Here is a 16,582-nt window from a genome sequence, read left to right on the forward strand (position 1 = left end):
TTTGCTACTATGTCTTTTTGATTCTGACAAAAAGGGGGAGAACTAAAACAGCTCTGATGAAAACATAACCAATTCCTCTCAAGCACTACAAACATGTTCAATAAACTATTACAAAATCAATGACTTAAGATATGCAGGAAAGTAGCTAACAACACCAAACCATGGAAGGTTCGATGAGAACTTCTGAGCTATCCAAAGATCTAACTTAGGGGGAGCCCACTGTAATATTTGATGATAACAAGAACAAAGTTGGTTCTACAATATATCTCTAAGATTTTGATGATAACAAAGGATGAAACAAAAATGGTACTCTAACGTGATTTTTTCTTAATGTGCAGGACTCTGAACACTTCGCAGGATTATGACAATACATCAGATATAAAATTATGTCAGATATTCGATGATCAGATGCCACTCAGAAAGGATACGTCTAGAAGGTTCTGACTCTGATCAATGTAAATACCAGCATAACATTTAGAAGTCAGAAGCTCTGTTAAAATACTACTGAATCCAGACTCTGATACTTAAGAAGTTTAAAGCACTGAGAAGCTCTGATGAAGTCATACATAATCATCCTCTGAAGACAAACTCTGACATATCAAGACTCTGACGTAGACTCACCAATCAGAACGCGTAACCGAAAAGAATCTTAATATGGAAAGAAAGTATTTAAAGAAGGGAATAATGAGGCAGACAAAACTGTTTTAGAAAGAAACAAAGAGAGTAATGACATTAATCATTCTTCAATGACCAAGATTTTGTCTTCACTCCCATGGTCCTTCACAACGACTATATAAAGAATGAAATACTTCACAAGAAAATACACCTGAGACACACAAAAATCTCATTCATCCTCTCTCATTTTCACGAGCTGTTGCTCTTACGTGAAAAGCTATTGTTCTTATATTTCTGTAATATTTGCTTTTTGTTAGAAGCACTTTACATTACAATTTACTCTTGCTTAAACTACTTCCTCAAGTGACTTTGTGCAGTCTGAATACTTGAGAGGGCTGAGAGATTATTCTCTTAGACGTTTGGTTGTGTAATCTTTCAAGATTAGTGGATTAAGTCCTTTTTGAAGGCGAAATCACCTTGGTCGGGTGGACTGGAGTAGCTTTGAATTTCAAGCGAACCAGTATAAAATTTTGTGTCATTCTTTTTATTCTGTGTGTGTGTGTGTGTCTGATTTCTGAAAAAAAGTTTTAATTCAAAAACAATTCAAACCCTCCTTTCTTGTTTTTCTCTACCTTTAGTCTCTACGATTCTAAGCTTGGGTTTGCAAAATTTGAATTTAAAGTTATACCTTGTAAAATGAATAAATAAATAAATAAATAAAGCTTTAGAGAGATCTCAAAGCTTTACATGATTGAATTTCATCTATCATACAAACATGTAATTTACCAAGCAGTTATGCACAATCTAAACATTCATCAATATCATCATGTATCGCTCACAATAGAGTTCATGTCTACAACTTCCGTCGAGAGTTCTATTGTATTGCTTAATCGACGATCTCTCAACCTATCAAACAATACGGAGCATTAAGATTCGATATTCACGCGAATGTTAAACCTAAATATATGTCTAGAGTTTAGCATCTAACAAATAATTTTCCTAGATATAGATTCGAAGAGTATTTCTCAATAACATTTCAAATCAATAGATAAACGAGTAAGCAAGGATAACATCAATATAGATTCGTGAATAGATTATACATAATGTCATGATTAATAACAATACACACTATAAAAGTGAAATTACATATAATCCCAACAAGAAATATATTACAAGGATAAGAATAAAGACTAACAAACAATCACCGCGATTTCCTAATGATTGATGTGAATCCAACATCGGATCTTCAATAAGCAACCCTTAATGTTGTTTCTAAGCTACTCTAACTCTTCCTAACTACAAAATTGGTTCTTAAGGAGATGGAGTTAAATTTCCCAAAACCATAACCTAAAAATATGATTTGGTCCTATTTATACAAAATTGGATTTTTACTATCTCGCCCTGCGAATGGGGTCTTGCCTGGTGACCATCACTTAAAGTGCCATACACCTAGCTCAAACACAACAAACCATCATTGGAAAATATCTACTTTCTCCCGGAGAACACATCCTCGTCCGAAGACCTCAAGTTCACCAAACCTCGCCTGACTAGCATGATGCAGTTTTTCCTCTGCCCAAATTCTGGAAGGCCTCGCCCAGGGCTCGTTTTCTCGTCGCCAATGCTCGCGTGACGAGCAAGCCTTATTTTCAACAAATTCCTTTGCTCATAACTTCTTGGTTTTGTGCCTTTATTATTTGACTTCCTACACACTTAGCACACACATCAAGGATACCAAAGCCAAATTAAAAATAAATAATATTCTATAAAAAAATCGGGGAAATTAATTATTGAAACCGTAAATTAGAGCTGAAAAATGCCAAGTTTTTATGTACAAAAATATTCAAAATTTGCATTTATCAAGGTTTCACCCCGTTGAAGTACACTTATGCCTTAAACAAAAATTGATGCACTGTAAGATTTTTTTCTTAATAATACATGACCCATATTTATACATCTTTGAATTCATTCTAGACCACACATAACGGTCAGTGCAATCACAACCATACAAAATTGTTGACAAAATCGTAACCATTGGAAATTTAAACTATCGAAAGTTTTGTTTTTTGAATTCCTGGTATCACATGGTATTTCTTAAAAACACCGGTATTGTTCCAAAGATACCGGTCTTTAAAAAATGATATAATTTTGTACCAACAATTTTAAAATGAACTACCAGAATTTTGGAATGTTATTGGAAATTTTCAATGAACTAACTGGAATTTAGTTCACACATTTTGATCCAATTTTATCTAGAGGAATTAATGAAATTCAGTTCGAACATTTTGTACCTAAAATGGGCCATCTTATAGCAAGTTCATATAACAGGGTGTGTATCAATCTGACAAGATATGGTTTCTCAGAGACATTTTTTCCACTTCAGAGTGACCCACCTAAAGATCCTTTCGGAAGCATCATGTGTATAGGGTGGACTTCAAGATCGTTACATTTTGATGAGGTTTATTTGAAATCGGGGTGCCCTATACCAAGCACATCATTGGAATGGATGACACATTCAACAAAAGAGGCAGAAACTTGGTCGGATCACTTTCTACAAAGGATGGAAGAGTTCACCAAATTGAGCGAGCTTGAAAGAGAATCAAATAAGGAAAATTCGAAGGAGGAACCAGTAGTAGATTTTACAGTGACTCATATTTATAGCGGTGTATTCGTTACCTTTAGATTTATTGACTAAATCAAAAGCAAAGCATACAAAGATAGAGTCGCCACCGCACTTCTATTTATCCAAAGGAATGGCTAGAAAGCAAACAAAAGCCTAAGAAGTTTTGCAAAGAAAACTAATAAAAGGTCAGAGATCTGGGTAAAGGGGTAATTATGCAAAGGGAAGGTGTTAGGCACCCAATGCATCCTAGGTACTCCTAGGGAACCTCTTTTCACAACTTGTTGTAAAATTATTTGCTTATGAAATTATTTTGTGCAAACATTGATTGAAGGGATGAGAAAAGAATATACAATTTAGTTATTTTTGTGTTTGGATGGATGAACCCATTGCCTACGTACCTTTTCATGAAACATAAGGATCAAAACGCCGTAGTTCGGCTAAAAGATTTCCAAAAAGTGAGTGAATTGATTTTAAACAAAAGCCTTAAGGTCTTTCATTATCAACGGGAGAAAACTCAACCTGAACCAACAATCCACCATGTGAGAACAACTTCAACATGCTAGTGAGGGGTTAACCCTATAATAAGCATGGAAGTCTTACAATTCAATCACTAAGGATGCGGTGAGATTTACATCAACCACTATGATAATTCAGATCTATGGCTAATGCATGAAGACTTGATTAACAAGTGGACAAGGGCCACAAAAGCAATTGAGTGAGTGGAATTAACCAATTAGAAGTATTCACAAAGATAGTCAAAGTATGAATTAAAGTTCAATTACAATGAGTATTTATGAAAGTGAAGTTTGAAAATCAAAGGCCTAAAGCCTAGGTTTCTAGTTTTGAAAACAAGTGAAAATGTTTGCACAAAGTTTCTGGTTTAGGTTAAAATGCAAGTGGAGGTTATAAGGAAACAAAAGGTGGGGATGAGGAGCAAAACTTCATTAGGAGTTCCTCTCTTGAGATCATATGTAGATGATCCAAGCAAGTACCATCCTTTGGAATAGGCAACAAAGAAATAAGCAAATAAGCAAGCTCAAGGAGCAACAAAACTGGAAATGGATTGCCAATAAATGGTCTTACATCCAACTCCGAAAACAAATGGGAAACAGAGTGCCAATCAATGGTCTTACGTCCAACTCCACAAAGCAACATGGGAAATAGATAGCCAATCAATGGTCTTACGTCTGACTCCACAAAGAAAACAAAATAGGAAACAGATAGCCAACCAATGGTCTTACATCTGACTCCATAAAACAACATAAAACAGGAAATGGAGTGCCAATCAATGGTCTTATATCCAGCTCCCCAAAAGGAACAGGAAACAGATAGCCAATCAATGGTCTTACATCTGACTCCTCAACAGAAAACACATAACAAATGCAAAACAAACATATGAATGATGCACAAAATAGCAAACAAGCAATCAATTATCACACGCTATACACAACCAAGAGGCTCATACAAGGTTGGGCTTTAGTCAAGGGGTCATATCGACCTTGACAAACAAGCCAAATACTGGAAGGGGTGTTCAGACTCTTAACCACTGACATTGACCGTCAGGGTGAGTAGATGAAATGGGAGATGAGGGTTAGACCTCATAGCTCTTAACCCTGGCCGGGGTGAGCTTGAATCAAAGAAGGTGTGGGAGTCCAGAATGAGGAACTCTACTCCACATGACTGACTCTATATACAATGATCTTGGGTGTTTATTCAAATGCATCAGCACATAGTGCGAGCAATATGAAAGACTCAACTGAATAGCAGGGGATGGATTGCACATCCCTTCTATCTGTCAATTGCCTCTTCACTTAGGAGGACTTGAAATACATGGCACAAATATAAACAATCACAGATATTGCCTCTTAAGGAGGACTTCAGCCAAATGCCTGCCAAACATAAACGACAGGGCTTCTAGACTACATGGAGTTAGAGAAATTACCTAAGTGGTATACCAACCACAAGCAAAGCAAAGCAACTCAAGTAATGAGTTAAAGCGGCTAAGGTACCTGTATGAAAAGCTAACAAGTCAATATTCACATTCAGAAAAATCAAACAGACAAACACTAGTGGTTTCCAATATACACAACATGCAAGTCATAAAAGGCACTCATTCAAGTGAGTCCACCACCAAAAGACCTACAACACAATCAACATTAGTTAAACAAAGCAAATTGTATCTCAAGCAAGGAGATCACATCATCCATTAAGACTAATTGCTTGAACCTGAAATGCAAAGCTCAAATTGTGAGTACAAACCCCTAGGGCAAAGCCTAGGGTCAAAGGCAAAGCAAAAAGTCAAAACAGCAACCAATATTCAACATAAAGCTCATTTAAACAAGTAAGAACATGTCCTAAAAAGGACCAAGTCTAAAGCATTAAGCAAAGTCATCACATGAGCAAGCTATGGCAAAGACAATTTCAGAGCACACAATTGGTCATCAAGAATGAAAATTCCATATTAAAACAAAAATGAATCAAACAATCCTGGAAATTTTTATGTGCATACAACATGTCAAACACAATCATCATGCCAAAAATTAGAATCAACAGAGTTCATTTGACCTAGAAATGAAAATGCACAAGTATGACATCAAATTGTGTGACACATATTGTCACACCATACAATCATATGTCTAAAACAGAGATGAAAAATGCTAAAAATGCACAACCAAGCCTCAAAAATCATGTATCATGTTGGGAATCAGCATACCAAATTTCAAATCAATTGGCCAATGTATGAGCATTTCACAATAGAATGAATGAAGCATGTCACATTTGCATACATGTCCAAAGAGTCAATCACATTTAAAATTCCAGAAATGATAAAATCATGAAATCACAACCAAAAAAATGTAGATATCCATATGAAAAAGTAGCAAAAAATTGGAGATGATTTAGATTAATTTTCAATTTGTTATGATTTTTTGAATGTGATGAAAATATTTGAAATGAAAATGAAGAAATCACATGAAAATATGGAGGGAAATGGAAAAATATGAATTGAATTTGAAAAAAGTGCTGGAGCAGAGGATCGAACTCGGTATGCATAAAAATGAAGCGCTAAACAAAATAAAATCCAAAGTTACATCGCTGGGAATCGAAGCGTGTATATGCCAAAACGCTGTAGTTTCATTTATGAGGTGGCGTCTAATCAGCGAGTCAATGTGCATGCGTGTAATGGTCAAAGAAGCGAGGTCCAATGATTTTGCCATGAAAGCGCATGCATGGACGTACGCGTGTACAAAACCCTAGCCAGCACAGTCTGTTGCAGACGGCGGCTCCACGCGGTGGTTTCCACCGTCTTCTTCATGAAGACGGTGGCGCTACAGTAGCTAGCGACCAAATTTTTTCCAGAACTATGCAAATTATACATCAATCGAAAGGTTATCACATGTACATTCCAAATCCAGCATTATTTCACATCAATTCATCATAACCAGTGCAAATCGAACAAAAACATTAATGCATTCAAAACTTCAATTCCAGATATCTCAATCAATACACAACCAAAATCAATTCTATAACCACCAGAATGCTCAGCATGATGAGATCTACTTAAACATGGCAATGATTTGAAGAATTAAGAGGTTCAAAATTCTAACCTCTTGAAGAGCAGTATGAGAAAATGAGCGATTCAAGGCTTCAATTGATCTAGTTCCAATCCTGAGATGATGACTTGAAGCTTGATGCAATAATTGAGGCTTGGCACGACCTAGATCTATCTCAAATGGTAGTTTCCATCTTCATGAGTTTGCTTGGAGTATGCACGAATTCTGGCCAAAATCACTGTTCCAATGCTTGATTCTTCATCCACAACACTCAATAAACCAGAAAATGGAAGAAAATTGCTATGCTATGTGGAGAATTTTGAAGTTTCAATTTGGAGAAAAAATGGAGGGAAAAAAAGTTTGAGATCTAGAATGTGCAAAAACTGCAGAATTCTGTTATGATTTGGTTTATATATGGTCTCTTAATCACATCCAAATCAGAATTAAGCATGAGTTAATTATGATTAGTGAAAATGAGGTGTATGGCAAAAATTGGAAAATGTGAGGTGCCATGCAAATTTGGACGTGAACAGTACCACATGGAGGTGTAAACTCACTCAAAATCATCTCATGAACACAATGGCAATGGTATTTTGTTCATATGATGCACCAATTTTGAATTTGCAAATTTCCCTCCAAAATACTCATGAATGGCCAAATGATCATGCGATGAAATTTCAGACAATGCAATGATGGATTTGGAAATTATAGGTCATAAGGAGCAATATGCAAAAAGAGGCACTCAATTTGGAGCTTTAGATCAAAAGTTATGGCTTGTTGAAGTTCCATGCACACTTGGCAATCATTTGGCCATATCTCCTCAACCTTTAATCAGATGCTCATGATCTTGGACTTTTTGGAAATGGGAGAGAAAGATCTTCAACTTTCATGTTGGACAAAAATTCATTTGAAGCTTCTTTGATGTTGGAAAGTCAAGTTGAATTTGGTCTAAAAACTTGCTATTTTTGGAAACTTGAAATTATAGGTCACTTTCCATTTTGGGAAAGTTTTGATTTGACTTCAAATTCTTCAATGTAGATGTTTGACATGATGAATAGGCCTTGTTTGAACATGAATGGGATGTTAAGATCAATTCCCCCACCTCAAAGCCTCCAGTTGACTGTACATTTGACTGAATGGTCCTCAGATGACCTGAAAATATTCTGATGATCTTGAGCCTCAACCACTTGGAGAATTTGCTCCAAAATGAACCTCTAGCTCATGTAAGCTCAATATGATGATCAAATGATCCATATCTCAATGGAAAACCTCATCTCTTGCACAAAGGATTCACTTGATATGCCTTGACCTGTTGACTGCTTAAGTTGCAAGTAACAAAGGTTAATGACATATTTTTGTACATTTTTGGTTAGTGATTAGACAAGAAATGCAAATGATATATAATGCAAGCAATGCTTGGTGATCAAGAATCACTCTCAGGAAAGATCCCACCCACAGGGAAGGAAGCAAGGTGTCCAGTGATCCTTGAGGCTATGCAATGTTATGATATGATGTCATGGGGGATCTTAGGGACACAATTGGGGTCTTACAATATTTTGATACATTTTAGATTATAGTTGATAAACTTTTTTGAATGTATTATCGTCAACGATGTAATCTTGATACGATTTAATACATAAGTAAGATATATTCAACAATGATGGTGTAAATGTCGATTGTTTCAGTTTACAAGTTTTATGTTTTTGTTTACACAATTTCTGGTGTGATTCTGGTTCATGGTGATTCCAGATATGCATACCCGGCTACATTCCACACTAAAAAAAACACAACATGGTAGCTTACAGATGTGCATATCCGTAAACACCTTTTTTTTCATTAAAAAATAAGATTTATCTAGAGATGCATCTCCAAAATGCTCCTTGATGGCATGATAAGGTTTCTAAGGTCCAAAGTGACCCTAAATTTGTATAAATAAGGTGTCTATCATCCCATATTATCAACAAAACACACCACAATCAGAAAATGAATGCATATCTCCACCTTGCATTTGTGTATTTCAATGACGCGAAGTCGTCATTCAATTTATGGTTACCGATGATACACTTCTCACCGATCTGATATCTAACTGAATACTCTCATACGATATCCAGAAAATCGAGAGCTATGAAGCTCAAGTATTGTTCACGCACATTTGACAGCAAATGGAAGATACAATTCACCAACTTTGAACTGAAGCCAAATGAAGGTTTAAAGGCCATGTGGAGTACATTTTACCGTTACACGCCAAAGTGTCCCATTGAAGTGGATGCGGAGATTGTAATATCCGTCAATGATATTATTGTGAAATCAAGCTTCTCAAGTGATTATTTTGATGAAGATAAACTACAAGAATATGCTTGCATAAAAAGGAATGGATCAAGACTTATAACATGAGGTAGTGCATTAAAGTAAAGACTTCAAGTATTAAAGACCAAACCTTGGATGATATCTTTGATTGATCATGACATTATAAGGTACATGCCTACATTCTCTCTATGTTGAATATAAGTGCTCAAAAATTCATACTTAATCATGGCATATTGCATTACAATTTCTTATTGCATTAAATTTGTTTAAAATATTTTTTAAAGTAGTTTTTCACTGCCAATAGCAGTGGTAACCGGTTATATTTTTCCTGTAACCGGTTACCACACTGAAGCGCTACATTTTACGGTCTTTTTCAAAGGGTGTAACCGGTTACCCAAAAAACTGTAACTGGTTACATGTGCGCTAAATTCAAATTTTTTAAGGCACCAGTTTAGGTGTAACTGGTTACACCATATATGATAACCGGTTACCACTGAATCAATTACAATGTTTCACTTATTTTTTGCTCCAAACGAATTTTTAAAGGGACATATGAACCATGACAATTGTTCATGCATATGTACTTTTTCAAAAAGGTGTTAAAGCACTATATAAACCATACTTTCCAGATTTTGAAATTCACCTCTTTCATTTACAATTCAAATATTATTTTTCTCTCATTTTCAAAATCCAAGTGTTCTTAACATAATTTGTTGAAACTTCTGCATTAAACCTTCATTGCAATTTCACATAGTTTCAACCACATACATAATTGAGCACTTGTGTTACAGATTGAGAATTGTTTTCTTGAAGGAGAAGATTAATCTAAGTGATTGATACATTGTATACAACTTCAAGAAACTCTTGTAAAATTCAGAATAGTGTTGAAATCTTTGTTGTCCAAAATTGTCGGAAGCAAGAGAGTGATTAAGGAAGGATTGTTCTCTTAAGTCACTTTGTGTATATCATAAGGGGGTTTTCCTTATTGATGTGTTTAGGATATCATGTATAGAGGCTAGGATTACTTGTACAAAGTCCAAACAAGATAGTAAAATCTCTTACTGTGTAAGGGGACTAGAGTACCCTTGGATTGTGAGGGGAACCAGGATACATCATTGTGTTCTTTATTTTTCCGTACTTTACCATATTCATCTCTTAACATTCAACTGGAAAAATAATCACATCCAAGTCTAAAACCAGAAAAATTTTAAAGTACCTAATTCACCCTCCCCTCTTAGGTGCATTCCATACTTACATTTGGCATCAGAGCGGGTTATTGGTAACTTGTTCCTTAGCTCCAGAAGATTGCTTTCGCAAGCGTAAATCCAGTTTTTAAAGATGGTGGAAGTAGCAATAAACCACCACTATTTTCTGATGAGTATTTTTACTTTTGGAAAATATGCATGAAGGCACATTTAGAAGCACAAGGAGAAGAAATTTGGGATTCCGTTGAAAATAGTCGATTTGTTCCCATGAGTGTTATCAATAATGTAGGGATAGTAAAGATTAAGAATGCATGGGACAATGACGATAATAAAATGGTTCTTTACAATAAAAAGGCAATCAATATACTTCAGAGCACTCTTATCATGGACGAATTTTTCCGTGTTTCTTAGTGTGCAACCGCAAAGGAAATTTGGGATACTCTGGTTGAAACACATGAAGGAACCGTTGAAGTTGAAAGGTCTAGATTAAATAACTTAAGTCAAGAGTACAGGATGTTCAGAATGCAACCCGGAGAATCCATCGTCGCATTACAAAAAAGATTTAAACACTTGACAAATCATTTGATTGCTCTTGGTAAGAGCTTTATTAACGATGATATTAATCTTAAAGTACTAAGATCTTTAACCAGGGAATGACAACCTAAAGTAACTGAAATATCGAAAAAGAAAAGTCTTTCTACCATGACTTTCGCATCATTGTTTAGAAAACTACAAGAACATGAACTTGAACTCGGGAGACTTGAAAATCATGAAAATCAAGAAAATAAATCAAAAGGAATTGATTTAAAAGTTTTCCCAAAAGAAGAACAAGAAGATAATGCTCTAGAAAAAGGTGAGAATTTCATGCTCCTTGTAAAAAGGCTTGGTAAGTTTTTTGGTAATAATGAACATTCCTTGGATTATGCAAAAAGAAAGAAATTTTTCAGGAAAAAGGATACTTCTACATCAACACCAAATATCACTTGCTATGAATGTGGAAAGTAAGGACACATAAAGACCAATTGTCCAAAACTCACCAAGAAGAATTGCTTCAAGAGTAGAAAAGACTCAAAATCTAAAAGATCATACATTGTGTGGGAAGATAATGAAGTAAGTTCATCATCCGACTCGATAAGTGACGAATGTGCAAACCTTACCTTGATGGCTTCACATCATTCCGGTAATGAAGATGAAGAGGTCAGTAATGAATTTTCTATTTATGATAATGATGCACAAGGTGTCATAGATGGACTTCTAAATGAATGCAAATTTTTGTATAAAATGGTGTCTAATCAAAAGAAATAAATCTTATCTCTTGAAGAAAAGATCGGCATCATGAAAAGAGATTTTGAAGTTGAAAAACAAAACCTTGTTAATGAACAAAAACATAATTTTGTATGCAAAAAGTGTGAATCTCTTTCCTTCTAAATTGTCCAATTAAAAAGAGTCATTGAAAGATATGAAAAAGGAAAAATTGGATTGGATGGTGTCCTTAGTCAAAAAAGATATGCAAATGATAAAAGTGGACTTGGATACTCTAAATTTAATAAATCAAGTTCTAGTAAAACTATCTTTGTTAAGGCTAGTGACAAATCCAATAAAGAAAGAGTGAATAAGTCTAACAATGTTCATCATTATCCTAAAAGAAAAATATTTGTCAAAAAGAAATATTATGCTATTGGATATAAAAGTAACTTTGTTCATACTTGTTTCTATTGTAGTATAAATGGTCATACACCTAATGCTTGCTATGTAAGAAATTTTAGTATGGAAAGTGGGCAGTATGTGTGGGTCAAGAAAGGAACTAATTATGAAGGACCCAAAGCAATCTGGGTACCTAACAAAACCTAATTTATTTTGTAGGTATGCTTAAAGACCACTACAAATCTATGGTATCTCGATATTGGTTGTTCTAAGCATATGACAATATATATCAACAAATTTTAAAATATAGTGCTTAAGGCAAAGGGATATGTCACTTAGGGTGACAACAGCAAAGGGAAGATTCTTGGCACATGCAAATTTGGAGCACCACCTTTCACATTCATTGAAGATGTTCTTTATGTTGAAGGACTAAAGCACAATCTTCTTAGTATAAGTTAACTTTGTGACAAAGGCTTCAAGATCAAGTTCACCAAGGATGAATGCTTGATTGAAGATGAAGTCACTCATGAGGTAAAACTAAAGGGTAAGAGAATTAATAATATTTTTATGATTTCCCTAGATGACGTATCCTTGAAAGTAAAATTTCTCATGGTAACAACAATGACTCGTGTCTATGGCATAAAAGAATTTCTCATATTCATATGAAGCATTTAAATAAACTAGTCAAGTATGATCTTGTCATTGGTTTACCTAAGATAAAGTTTGTCAAAGATAAATTGTGTGATGCTTATCAAAAGGAAAAACAAGCCAAATCAACTTTCAAACCTAAGAGTGTGGTGCCCACTTAAGGCTACTACAATTGTTGCATATGGACTTATTTGGTCCATCAATAACAAGAAGCTTCGGAGGTAACTTATATGCATTAGTTATTGTTGATGATTTTTCTAGATATTCTTGGACATTCTTTCTAGTGCAGAAAAGTAATGCATTTAAGGCGTTCAAGAAGTATGCAAAGCAAATTAAAAATGAGAAATCACTAAAAAATTCCTTCATAAGAAGCGATCATGGTGGAGAGTTCCAAAATGCTTCTTTTGAAGAATTTGGCGAAGAACATGGAATCTTTCATAACTTTTCAGCACCAAGGGCTCCTCAACAAAATGGAGTGGTGGAAAGAAAGAATAAGTCCCTAGTAAAACTTGCAAGAACGATGCTTAGTGATTCAAATATTCCGAAATATTTTTGGGCGGATGCGGTAAGCATGACATGTTATGTAAGTAGTAGAGTTATTATTAGACCTGTCTGAAAAAGACCCCCTATGAACTCTTCAAATGAAGAAAACCAAACATTGCTCATTTTCAGACATTTGGATCTAAATGCTTTATCTTAAATAACGACAAAGATAATCTCAGTAAATTTGATGAAAAATCCGATGAAGGTATCTTTCTTGGCTATTCTCTCTCTAGTAAAGCATATAGAATATATAATAAAAGAATTTAACCATTGAAGAATTTAAGCATGTTTCCTTTGATGAAACTAACCCCTCTTAGGAGGATATTATTTTGTGTGATGATGATGATGATTTTTTAGAAGCTCCTAAGGACGATACTTCCAATGCCAACAATGATAATCAACCGGAACACCAAGAAGAATCGACACAACAAGTTATCGATCTACCTAAGGAATGGATAATCCATCAGGATCATCTAATTGATAAGGTCATTTGTAATATATGTCAAGGTGTTGCAACAAGATTAAATTTCAAAGGTGCATGCTTGAATACGACATTTGTCTCACAAATCGAACCTTCCAAGATTGATGAAGCCTTAGAATATGATAAATGGATACTTGTGATGCAAGAAGAGTTAAACCAATTCGAAAGGAATCAAATTTGGGAACTTGTCCCTAAGCCAAGTGGTAAACACATCATAGGTACCCAATGGGTGTTTAAGAACAAGCTTGATGAGAATGGTATAATTGTTCGAAACAAAGCAAGGTTGGTGGCTCAAAGGTACAATCAAAAAGAATGGATCGACTTTGAAGAAACATTCGCTCTGATTGCAAGGTTAGAAGCTATTCATTTGTTACTTTCTTATGCATGTTCATTAAATTTTCAGTTATACCAAATGGATGTCAAGAGCGCTTTCTGAAATGACTACATCATGAAGAAGTCTATGTCAAACAACCTCCCAGTTTTGAAGACTTCAAGAATCCTTCACATGTCTTCAAGTTGAAGAAAGCTCTTTATGGATTAAAACAAGCACCAAGAGCATGGTATGATCGACTTAGCAACTTTCTATGAGAAATAGGTTTTGAAAAAGGTAAATTTGATAATATCTTGTTTATTAAGAAAATAAAAGGTAACATTTTATTGGTTCAAGTCTACATTGACGACATCATATTCGGTTCAACAAACAAAGATCGTTGTGAAGAATTCTCATTGGTGATGCACTCGATATGTCCATGATGGGTAAGATGAACTATTTTCTTGGACTTCAAATTAAGCAACCAAAGAATGGCATTTTCATCAACCAACCCAAGTATTGCAAAGAATGGTTGAAAAGATTCGACATGGATAATTGCAAAGCAATGGATACTCCAATGGGATCCGGAACTTATGTTGATCAAGATGAATATGGTGTTTCAATTGATATAAAAAAGTATTGAGGTATGATTGGTTCACTACTATATTTGACGTCAAGTCGTCTTGACATAATGTTTAGTGTTTGTCTTTGTGCCCAGTTTCAAGTCAATCCAAAGGAATCACATCTTGCCGCCGTAAAGAGAACCATGAAGTATCTCAAAGGTAGTATATGTGACTTGCTTGGTTATTCTGACTCGGGCTATGTAGGTTGTAAAACAGATCAAGAAAGCATAAACGAGACATGTCACATCCTAGGAAACACCCTTGTATCGTGGTCCTGCAAGAAGCAAGCATGTGTGGCTCTTAGTACAGCTGAAGTAGAATACATTGCTGCTGAAAGTTATTATGCTTAAATACTTTGGATAAAACAACAACTTAGCGACTATAGCGTGAACCTTGGATGCATTCCGCTAAGGTGTGACAATACAAGTGCCATAAATATAACTAAAAATCTAGTCATGCACTCAAGAACAAAATATATTGACATTCACCATCACTTTCTCCGTGATCATGTGCTTAAAGGCGGTGTTGAAGTTACATTTTTAGATACTCATAATCAACTCGCGGATATATTCACAAAGTCGTTTGTAAAAGAACCATTTTACAAAATTTGAAGGGAACTTGGCATATTAGATGAGGTAGATGTATGACTCTTCAAATATATTCATCAATCATCAGTTAAAAACCGCCAAAGTACATACTAACTTTTATATATATATATATATATATATATATATATATATATATATATATATATATATATATATATATATATATATATATATATATATATATATATATATATATATATATATATATATATATATATATATATATATATATTATTCATAATTTCATCTTGAAAGTTGTTCATAACTTTGATAAAAAAATCAACTTTCAATGCTATTATCAAAATGTATGTGATATGTATGCATGATACAAAGGTGCTAAATGATGTATGTTAACATGTTTAATTAGTAGTTTTATGTTTTTTTCATTCATGATGTCCCATACATAGCTTCTATTTTTCTGAATGATGTAACCGGTTACATCAAATGTGGTAACCGATTACATACTCGTGTTTTTGCATTTCTGGTTCAGTTTCGAATACTATAACCGATTACTGTATTTTATGTAATCGATTACAACTGCTATATTTTCAGAAAATCATTAATTTTTAAAATTTAAGTGCTTATGAATATAACTTATTTTGGTCAAAATCACTTTTCACTTTCCAACCACTTGTCTTGAAACTCTTCATCTCATTTAACTCACTCTTTCACCTACTCTCTTCAATTCCCACTCAACTCCACTCATTCCCCAAAAAAAAATCCAACATCAATTTCCATTAATACCCACTCATAAAATCCTCTTCATAACACATCCTTCCCACATTCCAACTCTCACAAACTCATCTCCTAGAAAATCCGAAAATCCCTTCTCAAACCCTAACCTTCACTTTCTCAAAATTTCTTCATGGCACCTTCAAGAAAGGAAAGAGGAAAGGCCAAGGTCGGAGAATCTAGCTCAGAACGACCCTATGATGTTGAGCAACTATCACAGAACCCACTCTTAAGTCGAGGAGCTTAACCTTCAACATTCGGAATCGTCCACTCATGTCGGTGAAATACGGTAATTTATCATATTTTCCAACTGCTAACTTTAACTTTCATGAACCTTTAGCCTATCAAGGAGTAGTGTCTTTGATATCTGACTCTGGACCCATTTACCCGGACCTAGTTATAAAATTTTATACAAATTTGTCAATTGACACTAGGTGCATTTTGTCATCAAAAGTGAAGGACAAAAATATTGTATTAGATTTAGAGGACTTAGGCAGGTGCTTGGATGTCCTATATGAAGGATAAACAATTCAGCATGGATGCGTTCTATAACGGGTAGGTCATAGCAAGGTGGATTATTTTTTCAGCATTTCACGGTTGACCCAATAAGATATTCTGAGCAAGAAGAATCCAACTTCATCTCGCCTAATCTTGTTTGGTAAGAATCTATCGTTGAGTGATAAAATGCTTTATTT

Source organism: Lathyrus oleraceus, chromosome 7 (genome assembly GCF_024323335.1).
Source record: "Lathyrus oleraceus cultivar Zhongwan6 chromosome 7, CAAS_Psat_ZW6_1.0, whole genome shotgun sequence".
Lineage (NCBI taxonomy): Eukaryota > Viridiplantae > Streptophyta > Magnoliopsida > Fabales > Fabaceae > Lathyrus > Lathyrus oleraceus.